Source organism: Globicephala melas, chromosome 3 (genome assembly GCF_963455315.2).
Source record: "Globicephala melas chromosome 3, mGloMel1.2, whole genome shotgun sequence".
NCBI classification, from domain to species: domain Eukaryota; kingdom Metazoa; phylum Chordata; class Mammalia; order Artiodactyla; family Delphinidae; genus Globicephala; species Globicephala melas.
The window spans coordinates 103179572-103187808 of record NC_083316.1 but is presented as its reverse complement, the minus strand read 5'-3'; positions in this window follow the sequence as shown (position 1 = coordinate 103187808).

The following is an 8237-nucleotide window of genomic DNA, read 5'->3' as shown; positions in this document are numbered from 1 at the left end:
GGTGGGGGGAGAAAAAGCCTTTTTATTCACTCTCTCTTTGGGAACAACCATCCAGAAATCTTACAGGTTCTCTCTACTGTTCAGAAAATCTGGTCATGGGACTTTTCAACAGTAAGTAAAAATACTTACACTGATTTATCTGGAGGCTGGTTTGTCTCAATATGATTCCTTCAAACACCTCATTACTAAGTTGCTGTTTAGTTTCCCGAAGGCGGTTGCCATCTGCAATTTTCATAGCTTTTAGAAAATGAAGGACAGTCCATATGTGGGCTGTGGGATGATTGATAGTAGAGTCACATTTTTGCAGTTTGTGACAAGAATGACAAGTCTCTCAAGACACTGTTCATCGTGAGCCAATTCAGCATATCCTTCTAAATGTTTCTTCTGACCTAGATTTATCTGTTGCTGAATAAATGATCTTTCCATATTGTCTTATATAATGTCAGATCTTTGTGCAGTGTTGTCTCTGACCTTTAAATCTCCTTGGCTGTTCCATTGCTGCAACCCTACTCTGCAAGGTCAAGGACGAAGCTGTTTTAGCAGCAACTGGAATCTGTGCCTTCAGTTTGTGCTGGTTTGTTATTGATGGGGAGTAAACAATGTGCAGTTGCTTTGCCATAAATTTCTCAAGATTGATCGTAGCAACATTTGGCTACACACACGTTAGAAGCTAGGAAATTTGGTACAAATTTACTGCTAGTACTATGAATAAAATAGTAGTAATAAAAATAATAGTAATAAATGCCATTTCATCTTTCACTGTCCATTATGGTCCAGGCATTTTTATTATTAACTAATTTATTATCTTTTCCTCTCCTCACTGTATGTATATCTTAAGGAGAATAGGAATTGATTTTGTATTTGCTATCCTTTTACCCCTTTTCCTCCAAATTTTCTGTGCCAGAGAGAGAGAGGGCTGTTGGGACCAAGAAAAAAAAGTCTCATCAAGCAGGAGAAATAGACCCTAATGTGTTATTTATGTGATATGATTTTGTTTATGAGAAGACACTCAGGATGCCAAAGATGGATAGTCTCAACATATGCTCCACTTAATCTCTTTGATTGTTAGAAGTCAAACTGTTAAAAGAAAATAAAAAAGCCTGTTTCAGTAGGGAGAGTAGGAGCTTCTATACAAATTAGCTGAAATAGTGTTCAGTCTCTACAAATAGCTTGTAATACATCCAAGAAGAAAAAAAATTTCCTTTTGTCTGTCATTTTCATTGAAGCCATGAACCTTGAGTATATAAATGAGTTATATGTGCTCCTTTCTCTTTATTCTATCCTTTATTCTTTTTTCCTTGTTTACAAGTAGAAGTTTTCACATTAGAAAAAGCTGCATGATTGTTCTAATTTATTTCATACCAAGTTTATGTCTATGCCCGCCATTTTCACGTGCATTTGCACAAATCTTCTATACAATTAGCCATCTGGAGTAAAGTGCCTTTCTTGTCTACAATATTTTGTGTACTGGGGATTTCAGTTTTGTCTAATTGTTTCATTGTAATCTGAATTTTTTTCCTTGTCCAAAGTATATGTTACATTTTTTTGTTGACTCCATACCCCCCATAAAAGTCTGTTTTCATGTCATAACATTTTAAAACTAGAAGGGACCTTTGAAACACCTCATAAAAAGCTCTCCTAGTTACAAAGAATGAGTCCCAGAGCCGTGAAGCCACACCTGGAACCCACATACCCTGACTACCAGTCTAGCTCTCTTCTCTTTGCAGGACTGTATATGATCTTAACTGATTCTTATTCCACAAAGCTTGCTTTAGTCCATAAGTAAGGCAACTATTAATTTTCTGTAGATAAAAGAGTTGAGTTATGTACACTAGGATTTTAAAGAATGTCCTGAGAGTTTATTTTTCTCATGGAGTCCAAGAGCATCATTTGGAATCTAAACCTCTTAAAGTGATTTGAAAGGCACTGTATAATGCCATCTCTCTCTCTTACTTTCTCTTTCTCTCTCTCTCTCTCTCTCTCACACACACACACACACACACACACTTACACACACATACATCTTTCTTTCCATCTTTTTCTACCTCTTCCTCTTTCCCTCTCCCACTTGCCCAGGTACTATATGAGACACTAAAGATAGAATGATAGATGAGGCATAGACCCTGCTTTGAGGAACACATGATTCCAAAGAAAGAGAAATAAAGTCATGTGATGTTTGAACTCAGCAGTGGTGCAAGCACTGCATTCAGCAAAGAAGGGAGACTTAGGAGAATGATCTGGGAATGCTTCCTCCACGAGGTCACACTAAATATCCAAGGATGAGGAGGGATTAGCATGTAAAGGACAGAAGAGAGGTCTTGGTAAATATCATTTGCAAAAACCAGGTGCCTAGCCAGTAACTTTCCTTTTTGTATCCAATTGAATAGTATCAAAAGGTACTAATTGGACCCTTGCTATCACAAATATATTGACTATATTTACCTTGTTCTCATCAAATACATGTAAGTAGCAGTTGTTGTTGGAAAAGATGGGAGGTAGGGGGCACAAAGTGGAGAAAATGGAGAGATTACTAATTATGGAGTCTATAGTTCTAGAACCCTCAATCAGCTCCATCCCTCGAATCTTGAAAATAGTGTTTAAGTTCTTTGAACTTTAGTCTGCTCAAACTTTACTAGAGAAAAAATCTTTACTTCCTCACAACCTAATGGTGAATATCAAATGAGAAATAAAGAAGTACTGCAGAAAGTATATAGCATTATACAGATATAGTTATTGTTATCTACATATAATGTGCCTATAACAGCCCTCTACGTGTACCAATAGCTCTAATGTTTATCTGTACATCCGCGGAATGGAGGAAGCCTGTGCTGTATCCCACACTGATAAACACATGTCTATTTGTACTTTTCCTTTACAGTCCTTTTCACACTGGTAATATTTAATGTTTTCTTTTTCTGTTAGATCTGAGATTGTCTTATCCACCTCCATCTTCCCTGCACCTAGTAAATTGCTTAGGAATATGCTGAAGGGGGAGACACCAACCTAATCCTCAGTAAATATTTTCTGAGTAAAGAATGGGATTTTAAAACCTGAATTATATAACTAGCTGATCAACTTTTCCCTAGCTCTATAGACATAATTTTCCATTTATTGTACGTGAAACAATATTTAATTGCAGAAGTTAATTTCCAGTGGATTTTCTTCTATGGTCCTTTTGGCCAACTGTGTTCCTTTCTGGGTTTTTTTGGTTTGTTTTTCAGTTTTTTTTTTTTATCTTTGCTTAATATTTTCTTTTAATTTTATTTTTTATTTATTTATTTTTAAATTTTTATTGGAGTGTAGTTGCTTTACAATGTTGTGTTTGTTTCTGCTGTACAGCAAGGTGAATCAGTTTTATATATATATATATATATATATATATATATATATATATCTCCACTCTATCTTTTAGATTTCCTTCCCTTTTAGGTCACCACAGAGTATTGAGTAGAGTTTCCTGTGCTATACAGTAGGTTGTCATTAGTTATCTGTTTTATACATAATAGTGTATATATGTCATTCCCAGTCTCCCAATTCATCTCTCCCCTCCTTCCCCGCTTGGTAGCCATAAGTTTGTTTTCTACAGCTGTGACTCTATTTCTGCTTTGCAAATAAGTTCATTTGTACCATTTTCTGGAGCCTACATATAAGTGATATCATATATTTGTCTTCCTCTTTCTGACTTACTTCACTCTGTATGACAATCTCTCGGTCCATCCACGTTGCTGCAAGTGGCATTATTCCCCACGCAACCAGTAGGACAAAAGAAAGAACTGTGATCCTTTTTGAACATGCATAGGCGTATTCTTAGCCACGTTCCATTTCTTCAGTATATATTTGCTAAGTACCTACAATAATAGTCTTATGTATGTCCTGTGCAGAGAAACAAGAAGTATCTAATAGGAGTCTCTTATCCTATATAAAGTTAGCAACACATGTCTAAATGTGCAATGAGGGATCCAGGCCAAAACAATACAGTAATTTAAAGGAAGGAGAGATGTGGGGCGGTCAGAGAATGATTTCATAGAGTGTTATAATAGTAGCTCAGATTTATTGAATGCTTGCCAAGTGCCAGGCATTGTTCTAAGATTTTACATATATTAACTCATTGAATGCTTACAACAACACTTGAATTAGGTCCCATTGTATTCTCATTTTAAATACAAGAAAATTGTAGTTGAGTGAGGTTAAATAACTTAATGACAGAGCTGAGTCTGAACCTCCACGACTCCAGTGCCTACATTCATAATTACTATCCTTTGCCTTTTCCAATAGAGTGTTCAGAGCCAAGTCAGATATGGTCTCTCAGAGAAAAAGTACGTTAATGAAGGATGGGGGAAGTGTGAGTAAGAACAAAGGCAGCAAGGTGGGATAAGAGCAGCCCAGTCAGAATGCTGGGTTCCCACTGAAGAATAGAGGAAGTCTCACCTGGAAAGTTCTGACAAGCTCATCTGTGAAGCCTTGAGCTTGTCGCTGAACAATTAGATAGTGTCATTTGGGCAGTGAAGACTGGTTATCACATTTTCAGTCAAGCTTGAAAACATTAATACTTTGGTGTCCAGAGGTTTGCAATAGGATCTGTACCTTCTGGCCTTAGAGGCCACCTTTATTTTTCCAGAAAGGAGTGTGTGCCTATCTCTGAAAATGCTGCTATTTTCACCAGTCTCATACTGCACTCTATTTGGGCATCCATGAGTTTCCTAGGTTAAGGCAATCAGTGACTTGGAATCCTCTAACAAGAGAGATAGTCAAATTTGCATTAGTCTTAGGACTTTACCTTGAGGTCTTCAGACAAAGGCTGGAGCGGGGTATGGGTAGGAGCAAGCCTGAAAATGCATCCAACACACAGGGTGGAGCACGATGAAGATAATAATAAATAGAACTCGAGTCCTCATGGTAGCACTGACCTCTGAATCCCATATGCCTGAAGCCCACGCAACTTCTGGACTTTTCACATGTGTGAACCACTACATTCTCTTTGTTATTTAACCTAGTTTGAGTAGGCGTTCTATTCATTGCAATAAAAATCACCCTAACTAATCCATTGCCTGATGCTTAGGATTTCCCCTTGATTTTAGGACATACAAAAGCTCTACCTGAGCTTGGTGACACAGCTCATAGTATTGTCTCCCTTTTTTTATGACCCCCCTCTTTGTGACCTCTTCACCAGGACAAATCTCAGTGATTTTTTCATAGTTCAGCTCTGAAGCCTCAAACCCCAAGTCAGTAACTTCTTTCCCAGGACTGCTAAAGTCCCTGCAATCTGGAGCTTGTAAAGCTCTGGGTGACCAAAGAACGGCTGTATATCACACCCAGAGCTTTCACATCAAAGTACCCAGTGGAGGCCTCATCCTGTTCAAAATGACAAAACGAATCCCAGAGCTTTATTCTTGAAACACATGAGACATGTTTTCTTCTTGAACATTTCATTGCACCGTCTTCAGAATCAAGCTCTCTAAAGAATATTATTGTACCTTGAGCTTCTTGACACGTTTCCTAATAATTTGAAGCTTCTGACATTTCTACAATAAAAGATTGCACTTCTGGAAAAAAAAAAATCAATGAATCTTTTTGGCAATCATCCTAAATCTGCAGAGATTAAATTCACTTCCCAGACATTGCTATTTCATATCAAATACAGAGTCCCGGAGTATAATTAAGATAGTTGCAACACGATGTATTTCATGCCCTAGCTGTCTGCTTTAAACTGTCTTGGGGAGTTCAGAAATAATAAGTAAGCTACATCTTGACCAGAGCAATTACATTTGCTAAGCAGAATGGGATGAGCAAGAGCTATGTAAAGGAATAAAATAAATCCACCAGAAAACCAAGAAATTCTATATTCATTCTGATATATAAACCTTGCTGATTAAAAAAAGAAAAAAGAAAAGAGACTCACCTCCATTTACAACTCCCAGGAGAATAGCAGCTATTATCCCCTATTGAGTTGGTACTTACCATATAGAGCCTGAACAATTCATACAGAAAAATAAACCGTAACATTCCTGTTTATTATTACTTTAGCTGAGAGGTGGTGACATTAAACAGTTCTGCACTGCTGCTATCAATCAGCAGGCTGGGGATGTTCTCAGCATGGGACTAAGACTCCTTGGAAACCATGCTCATCAAAGCAACCAGCTGTCAGAATTCTTCAAATTAAACTGTTATTACAGTAGTATTCATTAGTCAGTTACTGACTATTAAGATATTTTTATATCGGCACCATTGACATTGGCTGTTGCTTTTTAATATGCACGTTATATATAAACATGATTCAGTGGCTCGGGTGAGGATGACAGACTCTATTAGAGCTTGGTGTCCCCTGTCTAAAGGGTGCAGCAAAGGGCTCCTGTCTTATCCACGCACACTGGAATTTCACTGGGAAGTTGGATGTTTGTTCTGGTGACTGGAGAAGGGAGAAGGGTAGTAATAATATATTTCAACACTAGTACTTGCCCAGCAAAGTGATAGCTCAACATCAGAAATTATAACTCTGAAAGCTGTTACTGAGCCCCGATGACAGTGGTTTATGCTTCACCAGCTTGATGGTTTGGATTTCCTTTTTGTCTGAGTTGCTGGGCGCATGTTTAACTTTTGCTTGAAATCCAGAATCAAACAAAGCATGTCAAATGGGGTGTGTGGAGAAGTAAAGAGGAAAATCACTATACAAGCTCTGATAGGAGAAAAAATGTGAAAAGACATTAAGACTTGGGTTCTTATTAACTTAAATAGTATCCTTGGCATTTGGAAAACTTAAATTTTAGTTTCTAGGCAAATTTAACCTAAATCATTTTACTTCAACTAGAAAAAAAAGTGTGTTAAATACTCAGTAACTTAAAAAAGTGATATATTACTTACACGCTTAGCACAAACTTATTCATACATAGAAGCCACAGAGCTTCTAGTTCTCCCCTCCCCTGATGTTAATACCCATACAGCATTTAGAATACTAGTCTGTTTTGTTGGAATGGAGAATATTTAGTCCAAATTGTTTATGTTGTAGATGAAGAAAGCGAGATTCAATGTATTAGGTAACTGGTGTCAGCCTTAACTTTGTTTTCCTTTCTCTCTATTTTCAAAAACATCTTGGCGCTCCCATTCCACCTAGAAGCCAAGCCATTTCCTGGTCCTCACATGCACGAAGATGCCATGGGACAATATATAAACCACCTTTACCCCTGCTGTGAGAAAGTGTGGGATTAGTCCTTTTCCCTGACCCAGAATCTGAGACCCCCAGGGTTCAACACTTGGGTAGGGTTTGATTTGCTGTGTGAGAGTTAGTATGAACCATTGATATCATGTTAATAGCTCATGAAAGTATTAACTTTTCAGGAGTTTTGCCAGCCACTGACATCATGTTAGCAGCTTGAAATGGGCTATGGTTGGACGGACTATTTACACCACGGAAACTGGCAAACACTACAAGTCAAGCAGTGTTGGTGGTTGTTTCTTTCAGAGGTTGGTTTGTTCTCCACTTATTAGCTGTTTTGCTGCTGAGTTTTCTTTGCTGCGTTCAGAGCCCGGGAGCGAGTACTCTGCTGACAAGCATTGTCACAACCACCCGTCACAAATTCATTCAGTAAACAGTTACTGAGGGGCTACCATATCTCAGGCACTTTGAGCACCTTCTACCATTGTGCAGAACAAGCAAAAACTAAAGTTCAACCCACCATCTGCTTGTACACCTCATTTAAGGCCAGCATCTGCCTGGAAGAAGGAACACACTTTTCTAAATCTCTCAAAGGGACTCATAGAGCTATGGGTGTGTGGGGTGGGATCTGCAGTCCTGTGTCTATCAAGAGGGCTACTTTTTCTTAATTTCCTAGAGAGCCCTGTGGGCTGACAATGGTGCTCTGCATTTGCTGAAGACACGGCAGTGAGCAAGTCAAAGTTGGGATTTCATGGCTCGCCTTCAAGGAAGGAGACAAAATGAACGTGATGATTTGAGAAAGTGATGATGCCATGAAGCAAAGCACCAAGGAGATGTGAGAGAAATGGAAGGTGGTGGGAGGGGAGCTGCTTTGGGTCTGGAGTTCAGGACAGGCCTCTCTGTGGTCTTGGAAAAGAGTACTCCAAACGGAGAGAACAACAGCAAATGCCCAGAGCCAAGAGTGAGCTTGTGTTACTCAAGAACAGAAGACACCCAGCGTGACTGGAGGAGAGTAAGATATACAAGATGGGAATAGTGAGGTCAGCAGGGGCCTTTGGAACGGAATTTGGGTTTTATTCTTTGTGTA